The sequence below is a fragment of the Aquarana catesbeiana genome, linkage group LG04 (assembly GCF_042186555.1).
Source record: "Aquarana catesbeiana isolate 2022-GZ linkage group LG04, ASM4218655v1, whole genome shotgun sequence".
Taxonomy (NCBI): domain Eukaryota; kingdom Metazoa; phylum Chordata; class Amphibia; order Anura; family Ranidae; genus Aquarana; species Aquarana catesbeiana.
The window spans coordinates 195,136,293-195,163,268 of NC_133327.1; the positions used below are offsets into that span (position 1 = coordinate 195,136,293).

At 46.8% G+C, this 26,976-nt stretch overlaps 1 long non-coding RNA gene across 1 annotated transcript; it reads right to left on the reverse strand.

Moving 5' to 3' along the window:
• Positions 1-9,116: 9,116 nt before the first annotated feature.
• Positions 9,117-26,089, reverse strand: LOC141141454 (uncharacterized). Its single transcript, XR_012244088.1, has 4 exons — positions 25,531-26,089; positions 14,791-14,865; positions 13,327-13,515; positions 9,117-9,260 (listed from the first exon to the last, which is right to left on the reverse strand). It is a non-coding gene; the product is annotated as an uncharacterized lncRNA (long non-coding RNA).
• Between the last annotated feature and the right edge of the window lie 887 nt (positions 26,090-26,976).

Consider the following 26,976-nt stretch of genomic DNA (forward strand, 5'->3'; position numbering starts at 1 on the left):
ACAAAACAAACAATTAAGGTACTACTAGGAGAGATGTGCTTGTACTGTAGATTCTGAAAGCCAAATGAGGAAACCTGGAACAAAGGAAAAAAGTGGTGCCAATTCTCATAGTGATTACCTTTCATTGGTCTATCCTGAACTAAGGAAACATCACCTAGACACTGGTGGGTACTGTGCGCTCCAGAATTAACAGCACACGACTATACAGTGATGACTACAGCTCCTAACACTCAATAAGCTTGTGGCCAATCTAGGATAGTGACTTTCAGACATATTCTGGACAGTTAAAATAAGCTAATGAATCAATTTCATAATACAGTTACAAGGCATGTCATCTAAACTACATTAGGAGTAGAAAACTATCACTCGAAAGGAGGGAGGAGTCTAGCAATGATGCCAACCAGGAGCACTCCGTAGGGCCTGGTGTTATCTCCAGTTCCCTCTATTGGATTGTTATTAGTGCCCCTAGCCCCCTTACTCCCTTGTCCCCCTGCCCTATAAGACCCGGCTAGAACCCCCGGCCCCGCGGAAAACTGTCTCGGCGTGCCACTTTAGGGATTACGGTGCTGGAAGACGGGAGAGTTTGTGGCTTTGTCTGCTGTGCCGCTGTCAAGGGGTCATCTCTTTGCCTCTCCACCCCCTGCTTCCTATCAGAAGATATGGGTGGTTGCTGCGGGAGGACAGAAGATGGACAGGGAATACAGGAGTAGATACTTCCACCCCCCTCTTACCTCCCGGTTGGTCCGGAGAACGTGCAGCGTCCGGCAGGATCTGGAGACAGGTAAGGAGGAGGAGACGCTCGGCCATCGGCTCTCGGCGGTTGGAGTTCGGCCACTCGGAGGAGGTTGGGGGTGGCTGAGTAAGAGCGAACAACGGGCCGTGGATTGCCAAGAAGAGCCGAGTGGAGCCAAGCAGAGCAGAGGGAGGCTCAGCTGATCGGAGAGAGCCCGCCGGAGAGATTCTGTGAGACAGGGACGAGTCCCCTCTCCTCCTCCAGATAAGTAAAAGGAATACTGTGGAACTATATGTGAATATCTCATAACATGCCTGTATGCACAGAAATAGCTCTCACACATAGAATATCTGAAGTAGAAGCACTACTTGAGGCACTTTATTATTATTTTGAAATTAGGAACCCTTGGAATTGTTCTGGGCGGGTCTCCACTATCTAAAGCTGGCTATACACTATAGAACCTGACTGTAGACTTACCAAAACTGTAATACGAAAACAAACCTAAATAATCTATTTGATTTGTAGCAAATCAGGCAGGAACTTGCACTACATAGTTGATGGTAGATGTAAAAGGGATCGTACAGATTGTATATAGTGTATGGACAACTTAGGACAGTCATACTTTCTCCCCGGTATTACATAATAACAACTTGATACACAACTGAAATACAAATATGTGTACATTTAAGCCCGCTAAAAGGATTTGTAATTCTCTTCTCCATCTTGCTTGCCACACTGCACAGCCAGGCGGGCAAAACCTTCATTTTCCATTAAGCTTTGCAGTGTACAGTGTCACCTCTCTGCTTACTGGTCAATAAGTCAGTAGTTTTCCCCCTAGATAGTAAGCTCTAATGAGCAGGGCCCTCTGATTCCTACTGTACTGCATTGTGTTGTAATTGTACTGTCTGCCCTCATGTTGTAAAGCGTTGCATAAACTATTGGCACTATACAAATCCTGTATAAAAATAATAATGCCGATTCACAGTCCTGTGAGCAGAAAGGTGACAAAGGAAGCAACAGAGCTCCAATAATAGTTTTTTCATCTGTCTGGCAATGCAGAGTGCCAGAGCTGTGTGAAGATGAAAGATTTTGGCTGAAGTTCTACTTTAACCGCTTGCCGACCAGCCGCCGCAGTTGTACTGCGGCAACATGGCTCAGCTGCACGAAACGCCATCATGTTACGTCGCTTCTAGATTTGGCCACTAGGTTTGTTAGCCCACGGAGCCTATGCGAGTGCCTGGCGGTCGCGATCACCGCCGGGCTCCCGCGATCGCTCAGGGCACATGGAGAACCGGGATCTGCGAGATCCCAGTTCTCTGAGGGGAGAACAGACAGATCGTCTGTTCATACAGAGTATGAACAGCGATCTCTCATCTCCCCTACACAGTCCACCCCCCCCCCCCTTCAGTTAGAACACGGAATAGGGAACACATTAATCCCTTGATCGCCCCCTAGTGGTTAACCCCTTCACTGCCAGCAACATTTTTACAGTAATCAATGCATTTTTATAGCACCGATCGCTGTAAAAATGGCAATGGTCCCAAAAATGTGTCAAAATTGTCCGATGTGTCCGCCATAATGTCGCAGTCCTGATAAAAATCGCAGATCGCCGCCATTACTAGTAAAAAAAAAAAAAAAAAAAAAAAAATGAATAATAAAAATATCTCCTATTTTGTAAACGCTTTAACTTTTGCGCAAACCAATCAATATACGCTTATTGAGATTTTTTTTTTTACCAAAAATATGTAGAATACTGAGGAAAATAGTTTTTTTATTATATTTTTAGGGGATATTTATTTATTATAGCAAAAAGTAAAAAGACAGCCAGATAATTGACTGTTTTAGGTAGCAGAAAGCCAAAAGCTATCAGCCTTACATTGTATATCCAGGCATTACTCACATTTACCCCCATACCTCCCCCTCCTTATTTCCAGATCATGTCCTAGCAATTTTTTTTTTTTATGATTTCATCTTATCCATCTAGTGAGAAAAACAAAAACAAACCTTTATTACTCCCCATGACAGCTTTACCGGGCTTTTAAAATCTTTCAGGGGCATCTAAAGTAGGCATACCCCCAGAAATACATCTCTCAAGAGCCCTTTTCCTGAACACAGTGTGTGAGCATGTTCTTGGGACTCCAAAAAAAATGGAAAAGAAAAAAAAAAAAAGTCACGCATGTAGTGACACAGAGAGGGGTGGAAGGTATGTGGAGTCTTCTAGTCAAATGGGTACAAATAATAAATAATTTAATAAAATAAAAGAAGGAGCACACAGGATTTCTGAAAGACCAGCTTACTTTCTGTACTTGCAGCATTTTAAAAAAAGGGAATTACATATTCTTATACTTGCCCATCTCCAGAACAGCAAGATTAGCTGTGCAGCTCTTCAGCACTTTGTCAAAATCCTGCTGGCCAGGCCCGCATGTATGCTCTACATGGATTTCGATGGAGAGTTACTTTTCATGCTTTGGCAGAATACAAACTCTCCATACGATTCAATGGAGAGCATACAGTATATATGTGGCCCAACCAGCAGGATTTTGACAAGTGGCTTTGCAACGCTAATGAGTTGCACAGAACATATCCTGCTGGTTTAGGGACAAGAGAGTATAACACTGGAAAGGAGTGGGACCCCTACAGAATATATGTGTAACTCCCTTTAAAAATCACAAATACAGGAATATACTTGTTGATCTGTTAAATGCAGGATGCTGGGCAAAGAGTGGGAGGGGTGCTACTGTTATGACTTTAAAGTGGATGTAAACCCACTCTCATCCTTTCTAAACTACTGCCATAGTGGTTATCTATAAGAGTATACATGCCTCCAGCACGTATCTCCTTACCTGTCAAATGCTTCCCCTCTGTTATGAGACCCGAAAAACTGCAGATTCTGTGGGTGGGTCTGTTGTCTAGAGCTCGGTGGGTGGCGTTGAGATGTCAGTAGACTCCCCACCCACCTCTACACTCACCTTGGCCAGGCATCGATATGTCTTACACCAAACTTCTGCTGGTCTTGTGGATTATGCCCCATGATCACCAACATCCAGTCAAAACCCAGGAAAGTCACATGACTTCAGCATGCCCAATCATGCTGAGGTGTGGAGCAGCCAATCCTGGGAGAGCTGGAGAAGAAAGGAGGGAGGATGTGAAGTACACAGAATGCCTCTCTCACACTAGTGCATGAGAAATGTAAATCACCTGTCACTCACAGTAAGGGGGAGAAAAGACCTCTATTTCTGTTTGACCATTTTTATCTCACTGAAAAAAGATAAGCGGACTGCTCAGAGCTGGATTAACTCTTTGTGGCAAGACTGGGCACAGATGACATGAAATCCTATACAAGGTGCAAGCCTTAAGGAAAAAAATGTGGGTTTACATCCACTTTCAAGTGGTTGTGTACCCATTCTCATGACTTTCCATTAGCAATTGCAGTGTTTAACCGGTTCCTGACCGGCGCATGACGATGTACGTTGGCAGAATGGCACGGCTGGGCAAATGGGCATACCTGTACGTCCATTTGAATTCCCCGCCGTGCCATTGCGTGCGCACCGCCGGCCGGGAGCTCCGAGAATCGGGTCGTGGGGACCCGATCGCCGCAGGGATACCCGCGATCGCCTCACGGAGAGGACGAACGGGGAGATGCTGATGTAAACAGCATCTCCCCATTCTGCCTAGTGACAAGTGTCACTGATCACTGCTCCCTGTGATCGGGAGCAGTGATCAGTCTAGTGACACACACAGCCCAACCCCCCTACAGTTAGAAAACACTCCCCTAGTACTGATTAACCTCTCCCCCTAGTGGTTAACCCCTTCACTGCCAGTGTCATTTACACAGTAATCAGTGCATTTTTGATCGCACTGATCGCTGTATAAATGACAATGGTCCCAAAAATGTGTCAAATATGTCCGACATGTCCGCCATAATGTCGCAGTCACTGATCGCCGCCATTACTAGTAAAAAAAAAAAATGCCATAAAACTATCCGCTATTTAGTATACGCTATAACTTTTGCGCAAACCAATCAATAAACGCTTATGTAGAAGAATACGTATTGGCCTAAACTGAGAAAAAAAAAAAAAATGTTTTTTTATATATTTTTGGGGGATATTTATTATAGCAAAATGTAAAAAATAATGCGTTTTTTTCAAAATTGTCGCTCTTATTTTGTTTATAGCGCAAAAAATAAAAATCGCAGAGGTGATTAAATACCACCAAAAGAAAGCTCTATTTGTGGGGAAAAAAAAAAAGGACGTCAATTTTGTTTGGGAGCCACGTCGCACGACCGCGCAATTGTCAGTTAAAGCAACGCAGTACTGAATCGCAAAAAGTGCTCTGGTCAGGAAGGGGGTAAATTCTTCCGGGGCTGAAGCGGTTAAAATAATTTGCCATAAGTCATTTTTTATTTACCTGCTTGCCTTGCGAGTTTTTGATATTTTAGTTAGTGATGACGTCGCCCGCGAATGTGCCGTATATTCTATCTTTCCGGCAAGCCGAGACCCTGCCAGAAAAATGCTGCGTCTGTTGGGCTGAGTCATTTCCTGTTGTCGACGTCAGCCCCGATATCCCACGATGCTTCTGCTTTGTTTCTGGAGTAAGCAAGCACTGATTCGCTATGCTTAGTCCCCGTAGTAACCGGAAACGAAGAAGAGGCTTGGGTAATGCTTTTACTGCGCATGTACTGCGGGCGGAAATAAATAGTTATTCAGACAGGGAGGACCGCAGTTGAGTTGGTGCCGGCTATTATGAAGCAGCAGCGTTTCGAATATAAATAATAACTACAGTAAGAACTATTTTTATGCTTATTACTAGTGCCCATTTGAATGTAAATTAATAGTTATTTTATAATATTGTTAAAATCATTTTTCTTTAGGAGGGTTTACTACCACTTTAACCCAAAAATTTTTATATTCCCCTTGGTATATAGTGGTAGCATAGGTACTCAGCAGTACTGAATACTGAGAGTCAGATATCTCTTCATAAAAGATCCCATCCATACAGCAGCTGTCTATGAGCACATTTTTTTAAAATAGTTTTTACTGGTAATGGCAGCGATCAGTGATTTTTAGTGGGACTGCAACAAATCTGACCCTAAGTGACACCTATACAGTGATGGGTAAAAAAAACAAAAAAGCACTGATCAATGTATAAATTACACTGGCAGGGAAGGGGTTAACACTAAGGGCGATCAAAGGGTTAACCGTAAGAGAAGAATGAAGAGTCCCTGCGCAGTGGAATGATCTCTAGAGATATTTAATAGAACTGCTGCCTCTACCAATTACTTCCACTAGGTGGAGTATAGTGCTGGGGCGGAGTCAGCATACGACCTTGCATCACTTCCTGTCACAGAGATAGTGTCAGCAATATATGCTTGTTATATCTTTACCGAATTCAACAATAAAGACGGAGTTATTCCATACTGCTACACAGTGGCATATACTGTGGATGTGTGAGACCCCAAGAGGGGGTGAAGGATCTGGTGAGTGCAGTCACTATAGGAGCACGAATAAGGCACGCACTGAGTGTTTACTTATTGAAAAGCCCACCAGAGTCAAAACGGATTCCTTCACTGGCACAACAGCACTTTATTGTATATATCAGTCACGTGTTCACTTGTTTATTCACACTAGCACTTTGCATGATTTAATTGTTTGAACATATTCTATGGTCATTTTAATAACAATGATTTATTGCATTTAATTTATTATATAAAGTTGGAACATTACACTTGCACTTTCTATCAAGCCAGGCACACAGCCTGACACACATTTCACATAAGAGTTTATTTTTATTTTATTTTTTGGTTTCACATAATGAGCACATAGGTACAGTGCATTTGGCACTTTTTGGTTTGAAGACACTCATTCAACAGGCACCACTTATTCTTTATTTTTCCCCACATATAACTCCTTCCTCCCTCTTTAGGGAGTGGAACACACGTGAACCCAATCAGGTCTAGAACAGCGCCATATCTACTCTTTCCTCCTTCTTCAAAGGCTTAACCGTGTTCTCTGGGTGTGTTGTGTGTGTGTGGTTAGCTCACTGGGACAACACAGAGATTCCTGTTCACTGGGAACAGCAGATCTCCATTGTGTCCCGTCAGAACGGGGATCTGCCTTGTTTACACAGGCTGATCCCCGTTCTGCCTCGTTGTACCGCGATCGTGGGTGGCCAGCAGACATATAGTCCGCCGGACCCACGTGCACACTTTTCCCCGCATGCAGCGGGTGCGCGCCCACAGCATCTCATGCACCAAACCACGTACAGGTACATTGTTTCGTGCAGCGGGGCCACCCTGCCATATATGTGTGGAGGGCGGTCCAGAAGTGGTTAAAAGTCCATCTAAAGCCTATAATTTTTTTTCCTCTCAGAGTAATAAACAGGCATTTTTAAAAGAAAGTCAACATTTAAAATGTCTTAATAAATGTGAGTTACCTCTTTATAAGTAACTTACTAGCAAGGTGCAGGAGAAATCTAGCTTCCCAGCTGTAATTCTCCTGCACCCTACAAGTGGAGGAGGGGATGGGAGGAACTGAGCAGGGCTTTTACCTTACCATTAGGAGGTTAGGAAAATAAAGTAAATGTGCAGTCAATTGATCTAAAGGGCTGTGGGCAGAGCTAGGCATATCAAAAAAACATACCAGCACCTAAGCAGCTACAGCACGAGTTATGCCCCGTACACACGGTCGGACTTTGTTCGAACATTCCGACAACAAAATCCTAGGATTTTTTCTGACGGATGTTGGCTCAAACTTGTCTTGCATACACACGGTCACACAAATTTGTTGGAAAATCCGATCATTCTGAACGCGGTGACGTAAAACACCTACGTCGGGACTATAAACGGGGCAGTGGCCAACAGCTTTCATCTCTTTATTTATTCTGAGCATGCGTGGCACTTTGTCCGTCGGATTTGTGTACACACGATCGGAATTTCCCACAACGGATTTTGTTGACAGAAAATTTTTTATCCTGCTCTCAAACTTTGTGTGTCGGAAAATCCGATGGAAAATGTCCGATGGAGCCCACACATGGTCGGAATTTCCGACAAGGAAAATCCGACCGTGTGTACGGGGCATAAGGGTGACAACACAGTGATTGTGTTTTAATAGCAATGTCACCCATTAAAAGAAGTGTCTATCCAATGGATCTACTGGCAGGACCAACGTGTATTTACAGAAAAAAAAAATGAATAACAAACACACAAAAGATTCAGATCCTACATATATTATAAGATTTTATAGTTTGACCATAGTTCTATTTTAACAACTTCCATACCGCGCCTATTCTGGCACTCCTCTCCTGCATGTAAAATAATCATTTTTTTTGCTAGAAAATTACCCAGACTATATATATATATATATATATATATATATATATATTATATATATATATTTTCACACACTTTTAGCAGAGACAATAAGGAATAAAATGGTGGTCGTCGGAACTATTTCACACGATATTTTTGCAGCAAATTTTTCAAACTTTAACAAAATAAACTGTCCTATGAATAAAAAGGAATAAAAGTTTTGTTTTTTTTTAGTTTTAGTTACGCCGAGTAAATAGATACCCACCATGTCACGCTTTAGAATTGCGCACACTCGTGGAATGGTGCCAAATTCGGTAATTAAAAATCTCCATAGGCGACGCCGCTTGAATTTTTTTTTTTACAGGTTACCAGTTTAGCGTTACACAGAAGAGGTCTTTGACTAGAATTGTTGCTCTTGCTCTAACGATCGTGGCGATACCTCACGTGTGGTTTGAACATAGTTTATATGTATATGTGGGCACGACATACGTATGCGTTTGCTTCTGCTTTCGAGCACGTGGGGATGAGGGGGCTTTACTTTTTTTTTTGTTTATTTTATTTTTATAATTTTTTTTTTTTTTTTTTTTTAAAAACTTTCCCGTTGAATTTTTTTTTTTTGATCACAATAGGAATAGGGCATGACAGGTCCTCTTGATGGAGAGGTGTGGCGTCTATAAGACTCTCCACGCAGCTGAAAAGGCTGATATACACATGTAATATATAGATATATATTATCTCCGAAGGTCAAACAGACTGCCGGGGACCATGTGGCACATGGTATTCTCTATGGTGAAGTTCAGCCGCCAGCGGATTCCTTCGCTGGCTCGCCAAACACACAGGCGAGCCGGTAGAAGCAGCGGAGGCTGGCGACAGGAGGAACGTCCCCACCCGCCGCCTGTAAAAACAATCAAGCAGCTGAACAGGTGCAGGGAATAGCCGACAGAAAAAAAAATAAAAAATAATATCTGATAGATTCCTGTAGCTGCAGGCTTCATTCAGATATCTCCACTGAAAGTCCAGGACGTCATATGACGGCCATGGGCTGGAAGTAGTTAAGAAATATACTAAACTGTGGCAGTGTAGACAAAAAAAAGAAAAAAAAAAAAAAGAAGGATAAATAGAAAGAGCATATTACCTCATTCATGACTGTATCTGCTCCTATGATGTAGTCTGTATGGGGCCTCAAACCAGCTAATGCTGCAGGAGAGTTTGTTCCACTTACTTGAGAAAGCATAAAAACAAAAATACTTAAAAAGGTTCTCACATTAAAAATAAATAAATAAAATCAAAGCCCCATTGAACCCTCAGTTTAAATCGGCTAAATGCATTTCATGTGCACCTAAATAAAAGGGTGTGCGGCATCTTACAATTTTTTCTTTCTAAAGAAGCCACTTGAGTATAAAAAAGGCAGCAGCTGCAGACTAGCACTTCCACTACTGGGTCAGAGCTATAGCTCTCTAATCAGTAAAACATATGCCCCTTGCTGATTGGACAGCTCTAGCTCAGCAGGGGATGGGTCGCTCTCCTCAACATGCCGGACAAGCTTTGTACAGAAAATCTACTGTAAGGCAAGGAACACATTTTGTTTTTATGTACTGTATTTATCTAGTGTTAGCTGAAAGTTCAACTGGGCTTTAATTACTTCAATACAGGGCACTTTCACCTCCTTCCTGTCCAGGCCACTTTTCAGCTTCCAGCGCTGTCACACTTTGAATTACAATTGCGAGGTCAGGTAACACTGTAAGAATAGTATAAACTCCCGCGCTTATGGTAAGAAAATACAAAACGTATATAAAGAACTGCAGCCTCTATCAATAAATCCACCCTATGGTGAAAATAGAAAAACATAGGAAGAAAGGGATAGAAATGGCGCTGTTCTTACTTTAAGATGTTCCAGACCCTCTAAATGCGTGAGGGATGACTAGTGCTAGTATGTGCTAAAAGAGCTAGCAGTACTGATATCTGAGTAAGTATATGACAAAAAAAAGTGCAAAAACACTACCTAGTGTCATATGCTACTATATAGTAATATAGTGTGAGCCTCCTAATCAGAGGACCACCATCTGAAATGAATACTAGTGGAAAAAACAAAATAATTTATGCACTCAAAAAAAAAAAAAAAAAAAAAAAAGAAGAAGTGTGTATGTATGTATGTATGTATGTATGTATGTATGTATGTATGTATGTATGTATGTATGTATGTATATATATATATATATATATATATATATATATATATATATATATATATATATATACACACACACACATACACCTGTGCAAAATCCTCAAATGTAACCAGTGTATAATAATGCTATAGTGCTGAACTTAAAATACATATAAAGTCCCTAGATACTGGTATACTACAAAATCCAAAATAAAGTGACAAAATGCTCCTTCAGATTGTTATTCGGTGCTTCTTTAAAAGGTGCCCCATATGAGCCACTGTGTAGCACTGGGTAGCGGGGCTAACAGCGTCATTGCATCACTTCCGGTTTTCGGGCCGCTGATCGCAGATCGTTCAGTCTTCCTGATTTTAACCTTTCGCTTTGTATTTATTTTATTTACTAAATGTGAGTACCCATTGACCATGCGAATAAATACTCTAATGTTTTATGTACACTTTTTTTTTTTTGATTGCATAAATGTTTTGTTTTTTTTATTTTGTTTTTTCCACTAGTATTCATTTCAGATGGTGGTCCTCTGATTAGGAGGCTCACACTATATTACTATATAGTAGCATATAACAGTGTGGACACTGGGTAGTTTTTTTTTTATTTTTTGCTTTTTTTGTGTTTTTGCACGTTTTTTTGTCATATAATTACTCGGATATCAGTACTGCTAGCTCTTTTTGCACATTTGCACTTCCTATGCACTTTAGCACATACTAGCACTAGGAATCACTCACACATTTAGAGGTTCTGGAACATCTTAAAGTAAGAACAGCGCCATTTCTATCCCTTTCTTCCTATATTTTTCATGTAACGCTGTACCCAAACAAAGTTTTCATCATTTTGTTCACACAAATAGAGCTTTCTTTTGGTTGTTTTAATCACGACTGGGTTTTTTTTTTGCTAAATAAATGAAAGAAAAAAAAAAAAAAAGGACTGAAAATTTTGAAAATTATAATAATAAATGTTTTTCTTTCTTTTATAAAATTTTGCAAATAAACAATCTTTCTTCATGAATTTAGGTCAAAATGTATTCTGCTACATTTCTTTGGCGAAAATAACCCAAATCAGTGTATATTAGTCTGTAGGAACATTAAAGAGTACACAAACTATGGTATATATATTTGAAAATTGATGAATCCTGATGTACTGTACGGCCATCTCATTTCTTGAGGCCCAAAAATGTCAGGACAGTACAGATGTCCCCCAAATTACCACTTTTTGGAAAGTAGACAGTCCAAAGTTATTTAGTAAGAGGCATAGAGGCATGGTGAGTTTTTTGAAGTTGTCATAAGTATTTTTACATACAGTCACCAGTGCAGTGTCATCATATAACGGGTCTGGTGGTGATTAAGGACACTGACTGGCGACAGTATGAAAGAAAAAAAAAAAAGGTCCCCCCCCAGCTTGCATATAGAATATTATTGATTAGCTGCAATTGGTCAGAGCTAATCACAAGGTACAGATAAGTTGTGATTGGCCCAGCCTGAACCATGTGATCACAGATAGCAGCACAATTGTATACAATGGATGGCTTGAAAGGAAGTCTTCCGTTATGTACAACTGTCAGGTGAACCTCTGTAATTGGTTACAGCAGTCACATGGTACCGGCAGTAAGCCGGTACAGTGATCAGTCATCGGCTGTGTCTGGTGGATGTAACCGGTGACAGATTGCGCTATAAACAAACACATATATTTAATGTACTTTTTGCAATAATATTTTTTTTTTTTTTTTAAGAAAAAAAAAAAAAGTTTTTTCCCCAGTTTAGGCAAATCTGTATTCTTCTACTTTTTTTTTTTTAACCAAAAATAGCGCAATAAGTATATATTGATTGGTTTGCGCAAAAAAGTTATAGCACCTATAAAATAGGTCATTGATTTATGGCATTTTTATTATTATTATTTATTTATTTATTTTTAACCAGTAATGCGGTGATCTGTGATTTTTATCGTGACTGCGACATTGAGGCAGACAGATCGGCACTTGACACTTTTTTGAAACCATTGACATTTATACAGCGATCAGTGCTATAAATATCCACTGATTACTGTGTGAATGTCACTGGCAGGGAAGGGGTTAACACTAGGGGGCGATCAAGGGGTTAACTGTATTCCCTAGGTGTGCTCTAACTGTTTAGACACACAGATCCACGTTCATGCTCTGTCACAAGCAATCGCAGGTGTCCGGCGGACATCGTGGCAGTCGGGCATGCGCATCAGCTCCTTGGTGACGCGGCGGGCATGCGCCCCTCTATTCTGGCGGGAAGCCAAGGATGTCATATGACGCCTGCCCGGGATAGGAGAGCCACCTTAGGGACGTCATATGACTATGGGAGGGATGGCAAGTGGTTGAGAGGGAAGATTTAGGAAAAAACAAACAAACACTTTCCACAGTCCCTTTTACATTCCAAAGCCCCCCCTGCACATTACATAGACCCCTGCAATTACACTATGCAGACCCCCCCCAACACACAATTACGCAGCCCACCTATACATTACGCAGCCTCCTCCCCCTGCACAGTACACAGCTCCTTTACATTGCACAGCCACCTTGCACTTCTCATGGGACAGCACTGCCAGCGTACTCCAAAGTTAAAATAAAAATAAATAAATCAGTGCCAGTCTCTTCTCACAGACCCTTCCCACACTGTGCCGTCATTACAAACACCTCACTAGCCCCATTTCCTCCAGCTGGTCACATGACCTCCCTCCTCCTAAAGCTACACTCGGAGGGGGAGGAGGAGAGCGGCCAGAAAGAACGGGGAGAATGAGGCATCTGTGGACTCCGGTTCACCATGACACTTTTACACAGCCTACAAAAGGACACATGTAAAAGGGACTGGCAGTGACCCTCTTCCATTTTTAAAGTACACCGGCAGGCCGGCCCAGGAGAGGCGGGGCCGCCAGCATGACACCGCTGCCCAATCCCCGCTGAAAAAAAAAAAAAAAAGAAGGAATATCGGCGTATAACACGCAGGCAGCTTGTCCTCTGTTTTCAGGGGATAAAGTGCGTGTTCTACACCTATAAATACGGTAACCACAATGTGTTGAAGTCTTTGGATCAGCATGACAGACAGTCAACACCTATTTTCTGCAGATTGTCTAAAATAACTCACCAGCACATTCCATACGTTCTCATTAGCCCCTTCGAAGCTGCAGAATCGTATGCCGACTCCCAGCAAGTTTTGTCCTCCCCACATATTACTGGGTGTCACCGTTGCCTCCCTCAGTTCCAGGGTCTTGTTGCTGTCAGGCTTCTCGACGCTTGCTTTTAGCAGATCTTTCAACGTGTCATTGTCTTTATTCTATGGGAGAGACATCACCAATTCATATCATAGGAATATAATCAAACTAGTTATCAGACTTTTAAAAGATAAAAAGCAATGATTAATCTTTAGGGAGGGGCGAGCCCCCTCCAAGCAAACCTGCCCTTAATTTATCCCCTGCTATATGTGCTTCAACTTGGGAGACTGAAAACTATGGTTAGGAACACAGTATACAGAGGAGCCTTGGCGAGGCACTGTGGCTTTCACATAGATTTGCAAATGTGTGCAACTAAACCCTTTGTCACTTACATACACTTGTTTTTTTTCAGGCTAGCTGGTAAGTGTGCTGGGAATTTTTGTTGTTTTCTAACCTGACAAAGACTGCTCAGATGAGAACAGGAAAGCTCTTTAGTACAAATTCTAAAACAAAGGCCCCTCCAAAAATATGAATTGTATTCTTCACATTCAAGAAATAAGTGGAAACCCCTCCACTTGAGGTCTCATGTGAGTCTCTCAGTTTGGACCCCCATCCAGGTCAGAGACTTCTGAGTTTTTTTCCAAGGCACGGCTTCGGCTCAGAAAAATCTAAAGGTAACGGATTTCTAAGACAGAGCGGAGGCTCCACACAACGCTATTTTGTTCTGCCTCTGACACTACAAGATCAACAGGTCTTTCCAGTCATGCCACCCAGCCAGTTTGTATAAGCCCATAAGTGAAAGGATTTTCCTTGTCTTTCCTGAAGTTTGTGTTGGTCTGAACAGAACTATGCTGAATGGAATAACGTATGAGCCGCTACTCCGTTTTAAAGTGGTTGTAAACCCTTTACAACAACTTTATGCTACAGGCAAGCCTATAATGTTTAGCAGATATCCCCTGTATGTGCCGATGACATCGGCACATGCGCACTGGTGTAAACTGAAGCAACGGCACAAATGTGCCGTTGCTTCAGTCTGTGTGCCATTACCGGTGGCTCCCGCGCGCATGCACGGGAGTGACGTCATCGCAGCTCTGGCCAATCACAGCGCTGGAGCCGCGATACCTGGAAGTAACCCCCAGGAGAGATGTCGCCGGCCGGAGGGAGGCTTCATTCTCGGGCAAGTAATTCATAATGAGCTAGTATGCTATGCATACTAGCTCATTATACCTTTGTCTTGCAGGGGTTTTTTTCCCAGGGTTTACAACCACTTTAAACAAGCACTAAAGAAGGACATAGCAGCGAAGGAGGTTTTTTAAAAAATGTTTATGTTTGTGTGTGAAGTTGTAAGACACACATAATGTAAACATAGAATACAGACTAGAACACGTTCAACTTACCAGTCTATTTATTGAAATAATGAAGTCAAAGAAAGGTTCAAGCCCAGCTCTGTGTCCAGGAGAGTTCTCTTGTACCTGTTAAGAGAAGCGGAGTCTGTTTAGTCATCGATTTGGAGAGAGTTTCGCCTTATCACAGTAAATCTGAACTGTACTGTGTAAGATGTGAGGGCTGTTGGTGCTTTGACTTGAAACAAACAAATTCAGGATTTATGGCGCGAATATAGCGGCCGCCACTGTCAATCGTTCATTCAGGGTTCCCAGTGCACTCATTTCCCAGCTATAATGCTGAGCCTCTGGCATCACAACTTTCAAAAGTTACTGACACAAAACAAATATGCACACTAAGGGTTATGATGATGCCTTTCTGCAGGATTTTTCCAGGTCCATGACTAAGAAGGTATTAAAAAAGGAAAAAGGTAGGCAACGGGAGTCCTCACATTTCACTATACGTTTCTCAAACTTTCACACTGGGGCGCTTTGCAGGCGCTACATCGCTAAAAAAAGCGCCTGAAAAGCTCCCTGAAACAGCCCCGAGGGCTTTCACACTGGAGCGGTGCGCTGGCAGGATGCTGAAAAAAGTCCTGCTAGCAGCATCTTTGGAGCGGTGAAGGAGCGGTGCATACACTGCTCCTTCACCGCTCCTGCCCATTTAAATCAACAGGGCAGCACGCTATACCGCCGGTTAAATCCACCCCACTAGCGGCCAAATAGTGCCACTAAAATGACAGTAAAGCGGCGCTATATTTACCACCGACGCCCCCACCGCTCCGGTGTGAAAGGGGCCTAAAGGACCATCACCGGCATCTGCTAAAATGAAGGATAAGCCAATCTGAACTCTGATCCTCCACTTTGGCTGTGATGAAGATGTGTGATCAAGGAATAAAGAGAATATTTTTATGCTGGGGCCCATTCGAAAGTGAGTAGGCTGCAGAAATGCACAATAAATCAATAAATGTAATAATAATAATAATAATAAATGTCAATAGAATTCCTTTCCTAAAACCACACTAAACCCAAATGTACCGATGACAAACATTTGACAACCACAGCAGCCTGTTCTCTGTAAAGTTTGAAAAATGCAAGAATCTGCCTGGCTGCCACAGAGACTAACGTACTCCTTCCTCCAGCATATGTTCCACCATGCAAGTCTGATGTCTGACGTCTTTACTCTTCTTCCTTATCTTAGGTTAATTATGAATTCATTTTACTGTACATCCCTTAAAAGCTTCTGTGGCTCCCTCAGCAAGGTTTGCATTGTCTAGTTTGCTGTGCTGCAACAAGGAAAATGCTGAGTACAACCAAAGACAAGCACATCCTAATGGATTCACTCCCAGGGCCAGATCACATGCAAATGACTGCTGCCGAGCCTGCCTTCTGCCTGGGAATGTACAGTATACAATCTCCCTGTACTGAGTTGTGTTGTATTAAACCAAGTGACATTATACAAGAATAAAATATCATTTCTACAGATTAATAAACTAGATCAGAGGAGTGTGGACTACTTGAAGTGGTTCTAAAGGCAGGTTTTCTACCGGAATATATTCTCTGCATTAAATGTAAAAAAACCTTTCACTGTGTGTGCCTTTCCATCCCACCCTAAACACTTACCTGACACCGCTCTCCATCCAGCGCTGTCCCCACCTGCAGCCTGACTCTGCTCTCTCTTCCTGCATTCATGGGCTTGGCTGAGAGCAGTGGAAGCTATTGGTTCCCGCTGCTGAGAGTCAAATTGAATGAAGTAGGGGGTGGGGCCGAGCCGTGCATGTCAATGGACGCACACAGCCTGGCTCCGGATCAACCCCGCACGAGTGTCCTCAGAGATCAGGAGGAGCCAAAAGTGCAAGGGACTCCAGAAGAGGTAGTACGGGACCACTCTGTGTAATACTTGCACAGAGCAGGTAAGTATAACATGTTTGTTTTTCTAATTGAAAAAAAAAAAAAAAAAAAATTATAACTTTGCAATCACTTTAAGGCAGAACACCAGTCAAAAAAAAAAAATGTCATTATTAAAAGATACATAAAAAAATAAAATATATATATCAGCTTCTGTAATCCGGAGCGATGTTAGTTTTGCTCGATTAAATGATTTCCAGCATCGTACAACCAAATTGTCCTGACCCCAGTCATACCTGTGACTGGATAGTGAAAGAAAAGCTTCTCTCCCCTATTGAAATTGCTTATTCTGATTTCATTGCACACTGTGAGCTTCTTACAGTTCACATCAGAAGCTGCAGCAAGTCACACAGAGCAGTCCGATTTCCTGGCTGGAGGACATCCATTATGTAATTCTTCTTCTCCCCCACGTCTGTCTCTGGCTCACCCCTTTCATCCATTGGTTTCAGTTCTTTCAATAATAGAGGTTCAGCATTACTTGTGGTCATTGTATTCAAGATTCTATGGACAGCCTCCTGCCAGCCCCTCCCACCAGCTGTGATCTGCCATAGAGAAGTAAAGAGACCTAGTGATGATGTCACAGTCTAAAATGACGTATGTCATGAAAATAGAAAGGTTTTCTTTATACATTTCCTTAGCGTGTTGAGGAAGGTGGAAAGGAGGAATCGGGGAAGGTAAAATACAAGCAGATTAAACTACAGCTTTTAAAGCCCAAGTTCAGACTTTTTTTTTTTTTTTTTTTTTAGCCTCTGACATTGTGAGAAAAGATTAGAACTTCCCTTCCTGTCTTAGTGAGAGGGCATTAGAGGGGTAGAGAAGAGATGGAGACTCTCTCCATTAGCAGAAACAGCATTTCTCATCCTTCTGAGGGGGAAATCTCAGCCTGCCTGATCAGTGGTGATTAGCTGACAGATTCCCTGCTGTGCAGACAGACTCCAATGGAGCCGCTCCATGTGGAAGGGGCCCAACACATCTTAGTGCCTTTTGCAGTTTAGACACTAGGGGGAGCCCTCAGTGGCTCTGTGATATTACTTTGCCTTAACTTCTGAGATAAATTATACCCCACATACTCCCATACTTGCATTGTGAAACAAAGCAGTAGAGCACAATTATTGCTTCAAGAATGCATTCAGGAGGTAAAGCTGAAGTCCCACTGACCCGGTCACCCAACAAATACCAGGGGTGAAACAGTGTATAGAGCCAACCAGTTCCACACACAAGTACACAGCACAAGAATATACTTCACTCCATTCTCTTGAAGGTGGTGATGCAGGCAGATTCAGGTTCACGGTTTCCTTTGGGAAAGAGTGTCCCAGATATCTCATGGATGCCCCTTCCTCTTCCACACCACAAGTACTAAATCTTGTGTATAAGATGAGCAGCAAGAGGTAAGGAATACATTCCCCCCTGGGTGTAGGTTCTCAGCACTGCTAGGACTCCTCATTACACCTCACAAACCAGAATGGCATAACAAGCATATGGGAACAAGGAAATGCTTAGCAAGTCTAACTCTGGGCTCATGCTTATAGGGGGGGGGGGGTGTGTGTGTGTGTGTGTGTGTGTGTGTGTGTGTGTGTGTGTGTGTGTGTGTGTGTGTGTGTGTGTGTGTGTGTGATCTTGCTGGCAGTAATACCCTATGCAACATCTGTAATGTTACATGAAGTGCAAATGTACCCGATTTGCTAGGAAGCCACCTAACCTCCTTGACTGTTATGCCCTGTACACACGATCGGATTTTCCGACGGAAAATGCGTGATAGGATCTTGTTGTCGGAAATTTCGACCGTGTGTAGGCTCCATCACACATTTTCCATCGGATTTTCCGACACACAAAGTTTGAGAGCAGACTATAAAATTTTCCGACAACAAAATCCGTTGTCGGAAATTCCGATCGTGTGTACACAAATCCGACGGACAAAGTGCCACGCATGCTCAGACTAAATAAAGAGATGAAAGCTACTGGCCACTGCCCCGTTTATAGTCCCGACGTACGTGTTTTACGTCACCGCGTTTAGAACTATCAGATTTTCCGACAACTTTGTGTGACCGTGTGTATGCAAGACAAGTTTGAGCCAACATCCGTCGGAAAAAATCCTAGGATTTTGTTGTCGGAATATCCGATCAATGTCCGATTGTGTGTACGGGTCATTAGGACGCAAGTAGCCCCCGCCGCACAGCATTTATACAAGCTAGACTTCCATTCAGGCCACTTGCAAGCGCATTCAGGGCTGATAGCGTATATTTACACTCACTACTGTATGCATGTAAATGTAAGTACAAATGTTTACAAGTGTACATCATTAACCATTTCAGCCCCGGAAGAATATACCCCCTTCTGACCAGAGCACTTTTTGCAATTCAGCACTGCGTCTCGTTAACTGACAATTGCGCGGTCGTACGATGTTGTATTCAAACAAAATTGATGTCCTTTTTTCCCCCCACAAATAGAGCTTTCTTTTGGTGGCATTTGATCGCCTCTGCAGTTTTTATTTTTTGCGCTATAAACAAAAAAAGAGCGACAATTGAGAAAAAAAAAAACCCACAATATTTTGTACTTTTTGCTGTAATAAATATCCCTATTTTTATTTAAAAAAGCTAATTTTTTCTCAGTTTAGGCCGATATGTATTCTTCTACATATTTTTGGGGAGGAGGAGGAGGGGGGGGGGGGGGGAAATCGCAATAAGCGTATACTGATTGGTTCGCGCAAAAACTCTATTTTGTAGAGTCTACAAAATAGGGGATAGATCTATAGCTTTTTAAAAATTTTTTACTAGTGATGTCAGTGATCTGCGATTTTTTTCATGACTGCGACATTATGGCGGACACATTGGACAATTTTGACACATTTGTGGGACCAATGGTATTATTACAGCGATTAGTGCTATAAAAATGCATTGATTACTGTAAAAATGTCATTGACAGTGAAGAGGTTAACACTAGGGGGTGATCCAGGGGTTAACTGTGTTCCCTGGGAGGTGATTCTAACTGAAGAGGGAGTGGACTGACTAGAATAAGTGACAGATCGTGGTTCCTAGCTAATAGGAACACACGATCGGTCATTCCTCTCAGAACAAAATACGGATTTGTGTGTACATACACACACACACACACACACACACACACACACACACACACACACTTCCGTGTTTTGTCCCTCGTGCTCGCGATCGCTCGTGGCCGGCGGTCATCGACACCATCGGCCATGAGCATCAGCACCCCTGCTGTGCAGGGTGCGCGTGCGCGCCTGCTATTTCGATCCCGCGAGCCGACGTACAGCTACAACGGTCCACGGGATTGTGCCGACCTGCCACAGTATAATGTTGGCGGCTGGTCGGCAAGAGGTTAAATATAAATCATATGGAAGACCGAGGGTACTGATTATTTTTTTTATAAATGCAGATGAGAGAGCCGAGCTCAGCTGTGTGCTCCATAGAATAACACACAGCTGCATTTAGATCCATATAAAATGTACACATTACAGACCTGAGTGCAGAATATTTTGTACCCGTGTACATAGGCACTCTGTCTGGGCATTCTAAATCAATTTGTTTTTATATAGAATAAGCAAAGTCTGCACATTTCCTGATGAAGCCATAGCACTGGGGGGGGGGGGGGGGGGGGGGCAGAGAAGACACACACACACACAGAAGTGGGGGGGGGGGGGGAATCAGAGATGACACACACAGAAGTGGGGGGGGGGGGGGAAATCAGAGATGACACACACAGAAGTGGGGGGGGGGGGGGAATCAGAGATGACACACACAGAAGTGGGGGGGGGGGGGGGGGAATCAGAGATGACACACACAGAAGTGGGGGGGGGGGGGGATCAGAGATGACACACACAGAAGTGGGGGGGGGGGGGGGGGAATCAGAGATGACACACACAGAAGTGGGGGGGGGGGGGGGATCAGAGATGACACACACAGAAGTGGGGGGGGGGGGGAATCAGAGATGACACACACAGAAGTGGGGGGGGGGGGGGGAATCAGAGATGACACACACAGAAGTGGGGGGGGGGGGGGAATCAGAGATGACACACACAGAAGTGGGGGGGGGGGGGGGAATCAGAGATGACACACACAGAAGTGGGGGGGGGGGGGGAAATCAGAGATGACACACACAGAAGTGGGGGGGGGGGGGAATCAGAGATGACACACACAGAAGTGGGGGGGGGGAAATCAGAGATGACACACACAGAAGTGGGGGGGAATCAGAGATGGCACACACAGGAGTGGGGGGGGGGGGATCAGAGATGGCACACACAGGAGTGGGGGGGGGGGATCAGAGATGGCACACACAGGAGTGGGGGGGGGGATCAGAGATGGCACACACAGGAGTGGGGGGGGGGGGATCAGAGATGGCACACACAGGAGTGGGGGGGGGATCAGAGATGACACACACAGGAGTGGGGGGGTCAGAGATGACACACACAGAAGTGGGGGGGAATCAGAGATGACACACACAGAAGTGGGGGGGAATCAGAGATGACACACACAGAAGAGGGGGGGAATCAGAGATGACACACACAGAAGAGGGGGGGAATCAGAGATGACACACACAGAAGAGGGGGGGGGGGGATCAGAGATGACACACACAGGAGTGGGGGGGGGGATCAGAGATGGCACACACAGGAGTGGGGGGGGGGGGATCAGAGATGGCACACACAGGAGTGGGGGGGGGGGGGGGATCAGAGATGACACACACACAGGAGTGGGGGGGTCAGAGATGACACACACAGAAGTGGGGGGGGGGGAAATCAGAGATGAAACACACAGAAGTGGGGGGGGGGGGGGGGAATCAGAGATGACACACACAGAAGTGGGGGGGGGGGGGGGAATCAGAGATGACACACACAGAAGTGGGGGGGGGGGGGAATCAGAGATGACACACACAGAAGTGGGGGGGGGGGGGAATCAGAGATGACACACACAGAAGTGGGGGGGGGGAATCAGAGATGACACACACAGAAGTGGGGGGGGGGGGGGGGAATCAGAGATGACACACACAGAAGTGGGGGGGGGGGGGGGAATCAGAGATGACACACACAGAAGTGGGGGGGGGGGGGAATCAGAGATGACACACACAGAAGTGGGGGGGGGGAAATCAGAGATGACACACACAGAAGTGGGGGGGAATCAGAGATGGCACACACAGGAGTGGGGGGGGGGGGATCAGAGATGGCACACACAGGAGTGGGGGGGGGATCAGAGATGGCACACACAGGAGTGGGGGGGGGGGGGGATCAGAGATGGCACACACAGGAGTGGGGGGGGGAATCAGAGATGACACACACAGGAGTGGGGGGGTCAGAGATGACACACACAGAAGTGGGGGGGAATCAGAGATGACACACACAGAAGTGGGGGGGAATCAGAGATGACACACACAGAAGAGGGGGGGAATCAGAGATGACACACACAGAAGAGGGGGGGAATCAGAGATGACACACACAGAAGAGGGGGGGGGGGGGGATCAGAGATGACACACACAGGAGTGGGGGGGGGGGATCAGAGATGGCACACACAGGAGTGGGGGGGGGGGGATCAGAGATGGCACACACAGGAGTGGGGGGGGGGGGGGGGGATCAGAGATGACACACACACAGGAGTGGGGGGGTCAGAGATGACACACACAGAAGTGGGGGGGGGGGAAATCAGAGATGAAACACACAGAAGTGGGGGGGGGGGGGGAATCAGAGATGACACACACAGAAGTGGGGGGGGGGGGGAATCAGAGATGACACACACAGAAGTGGGGGGGGGGGGAATCAGAGATGACACACACAGAAGTGGGGGGGGGGGGGGAATCAGAGATGACACACACAGAAGTGGGGGGGGGGGGGAATCAGAGATGACACACACAGAAGTGGGGGGGGGGGGGGGGAATCAGAGATGACACACACAGAAGTGGGGGGGGGGGGGGAATCAGAGATGGCACACACAGAAGTGGGGGGGGGGAATCAGAGATGGCACACACAGAAGTGGGGGGGGGGGAATCAGAGATGACACACACAGAAGTGGGGGGGGGGGAATCAGAGATGACACACACAGAAGTGGGGGGGGGGGGAATCAGAGATGACACACACAGAAGTGGGGGGGGGGAATCAGAGATGACACACACAGGAGTGGGGGGGGTCAGAGATGACACACACAGGAGTGGAGGGGTCAGAGATGACACACACAGGAGTGGGGGGGGGGTCAGAGATGACACACACAGAAGTGGGGGGGAATCAGAGATGACACACACAGAAGTGGGGGGGAATCAGAGATGACACACACAGAAGTGGGGGGGGGAATCAGAGATGACACACACAGGAGAGGGGGGGGAATCAGAGATGACACACACAGGAGTGGGGGGGGGGGGGATCAGAGATGGCACACAGGAGTGGGGGGGGGGGGAATCAGAGATGACACACACAGGAGTGGGGGGGTCAGAGATGACACACACAGAAGGGGGGGGGGGTCAGAGATGACACACACAGAAGGGGGGGGGGGTCAGAGATGACACACACAGAAGGGGGGGGGGGTCAGAGATGACACACACAGAAGGGGGGGGGGGGTCAGAGATGACACACACAGAAGGGGGGGGGGGGTCAGAGATGACACACACAGAAGGGGGGGGGGGGTCAGAGATGACACACACAGAAGGGGGGGGGTCAGAGATGACACACACAGAAGGGGGGGGGTCAGAGATGACACACACAGAAGGGGGGGGGTCAGAGATGACACACACAGAAGGGGGGGGGGGTCAGAGATGACACACACAGAAGGGGGGGGGGGTCAGAGATGACACACACAGAAGGGGGGGGGGTCAGAGATGACACACACAGAAGGGGGGGGTCAGAGATGACACACACAGAAGGGGGGGGTCAGAGATGACACACACAGAAGGGGGGGGGGGGTCAGAGATGACACACACAGAAGGGGGGGGGAATCAGAGATGACACACACACACACACACACACACACACACACAGGAGTGGGGGGGGGGTCAGAGATGACACACACAGGAGTGGGGGGGGGGGGTCAGAGATGACACACACAGGAGTAGTGGGGGGGGGGGGTCAGAGATGACACACACAGGAGTAGTGGGGGGGGGGGGGGTCAGAGATGACACACACACACAGGAGTAGTGGGGGGGGGTCAGAGATGACACACACAGGAGTGGGGGGGGGGGGTCAGAGATGACACACACAGGAGTGGGGGGGGGGTCAGAGATGACACACACAGGAGTGGGGGGGGGGTCAGAGATGACACACACAGGAGTGGGGGGGGGTCAGAGATGACACACACAGGAGTGGGGGGGGGGGTCAGAGATGACACACACAGGAGTGGGGGGGGGGGGGTCAGAGATGACACACACAGGAGTGGGGGGGGGGGGTCAGAGATGACACACACAGGAGTGGGGGGGGGTGGGTCAGAGATGACACACACAGGAGTGGGGGGGGGTCAGAGATGACACACACAGGAGTGGGGGGGGGGTCAGAGATGACACACACAGGAGTGGGGGGGGGGGTCAGAGATGACACACACAGGAGTGGGGGGGGGGGGGGGTCAGAGATGACACACACAGGAGTGGGGGGGGGGGTCAGAGATGACACACACAGGAGTGGGGGGGGGGTCAGAGATGACACACACAGGAGTGGGGGGGGGGGTCAGAGATGACACACACAGGAGTGGGGGGGGGGGGGGTCAGAGATGACACACACAGGAGTGGGGGGGGGGTCAGAGATGACACACACAGGAGTGGGGGGGGGGGTCAGAGATGACACACACAGGAGTGGGGGGGGGGGTCAGAGATGACACACACAGGAGTGGGGGGGGGGGGTCAGAGATGACACACACAGGAGTGGGGGGGGGGGTCAGAGATGACACACACAGGAGTGGGGGGGGGGGTCAGAGATGACACACACAGGAGTGGGGGGGGGGTCAGAGATGACACACACAGGAGTGGGGGGGGGGTCAGAGATGACACACACAGGAGTGGGGGGGGGGGGTCAGAGATGACACACACAGGAGTGGGGGGGGTCAGAGATGACACACACAGAAGGGGGGGGGGCAGAGATGCCACACACAGAAGGGGGGGGGGCAGAGATGCCACACACAGAAGGGGGGGGGGTCAGAGATGACACACACAGAAGAGGGGGGTCAGAGATGACACACACAGAAGAGGGGGGTCAGAGATGACACACACAGAAGAGGGGGGTCAGAGATGACACACACAGAAGGGGGGGGGGTCAGAGATGACACACACAGAAGTGGGGGGGGGGGATCAGAGATGACATACACAGAAGTGGGGGGGGGATCAGAGATGACACACACAGAAGTGGGGGGGGGGCAGAGATGACATACACAGAAGTGGGGGGGGGGCAGAGATGACACACACAGAAGTGGGGGGGGGCAGAGATGACACACACAGAAGTGGGGGGGGGGGCAGAGATGACACACACAGAAGTGGGGGGGGGGGGGCAGAGATGACACACACAGAAGTGGGGGGGGGGATCAGAGATGACACACACAGAAGTGGGGGGGGGGCAGAGATGACACACACAGAAGTGGGGGGGGGCAGAGATGACACACACAGAAGTGGGGGGGGGGTCAGAGATGACACACACAGAAGTGGGGGGGGGGTCAGAGATGACACACACAGAAGTGGGGGGGGGGGTCAGAGATGACACACACAGAAGTGGGGGGGGGATCAGAGATGACATACACAGAAGTGGGGGGGGGATCAGAGATGACACATACAGGAAGGGGGGGGGGAATATCTCTCAAATACAGAACACTGTCGGTACACACACAGCCCCTTCCCCGGACAGACACTCCCCGGCCTCCACATTGCACCTACCTGTAAGACACGGTACCTCTCTGTTCCTCCTCCGGGATCTCCACACTCTGTGTCACCCTCATGTCGCGCCCCCCTCAGGCGATAACACAAAGCACTGCAGCTTTTTACATGACGCACACACACAGGCCAGCCTGCCCTCACTGCACAGCGGCGCTCTCTTTTGCCACCTGCAGGCTGGAGGGAGGAGAAATCCGAATCTCTCTTCGGCTGCCGCTACTCCGGTCAGCGTACGTAGAAAACTAAAGCCAGCGCGTGTTGACGCGCGCGCCGCCTCTGATTGGCGGAGGGGGCTGAGAGATGCGTCATATCAACCGCCCGAAGGCTGAGCCAGCGCCATTTTCACTTCGCTAGCGACCAGGAAGGAGGCGTGTCTTCTCAGAGCTCCTGTGACAGAACAGCGCCCTATAGCGGAATCATCTGACACTACACCACAGATCTTTCATCGGAGAGAGATAGTAAGTGTCATTACTTTCATGTAATCTTATCTGTAAGGCCGGCATCAGGGGGGCAGCCAGAGGCGGCTCTCTAATTTGCCTGATGGATGTTTGGGTGAGAATGTCCCCAAGCTGGCGGAGTGAGCGGGCCGGACTGGTAAAGTGTCTTTTTGTATACATCGCTGCCTGCTGTGAGTTGTAGGGGTGGAGGCGGGGCTGCCGGCCATTGGTGAACCCGTCAGGAGAGGGCGGGGAGGGGCGGACTGGGGGGCGGGGCGGCCTCTGATGCCTCGTGAAAAAGTCCGTTGCTCGCTCCGCACTACTACGGACAGGAGAGACACCCGCCGGCCGCTGAACCCCGTGTGTTCTATGTGAGCGGAGCACATAGTGATATGTTATATGTACACAAAGGTCACAGCAGTCACTTGTGTGAGGCCGAGTGATCTCCACCCCACAGGAGCTTTCTAGTCCCGCCCCGTGTCATGTCATGTAGAGGACGGGATGCGGGATGAGAAGGCCGAGGAGAGTGAGACCTGCGAGGAGCCAATGAGGTCCCGTGCAACAGGGGGAGGGGTCGTTAATTTGTAATGCTATTAGTAATATGCAGCATTGAGGGGGTTAATGTACTGCCACTGATGCATTAGGGACCAGTGTCAGATCATTAACCCCCTGTATGCTGCAGTATCCGTGCCATTTTTGTGCTCCCCTAGGCAAAATAAAATTGAGCGCCCCCCCCCTCTAAATGTGTCCCCCCCCCTCAGGCGCAGTATATTGTTATTGTCTCCGGGTCTGATGGGAAGACACAGATATTCACAGCGATCAGCTGCAGCTTCCTTATCAGACCCCGAGACATGAGGGCAGAGGATGTGACAGCACTGGTTGGCACGGATATGCGGCACTGGTTGGCACTGATAAGGAGGCAGTGATGAAGCTACACTGATATGCGGCACTGATAAGAAGGCAGTGATGAAGCTACACTGATATGCGGCACTGGTTGGCACTGATAAGGAGG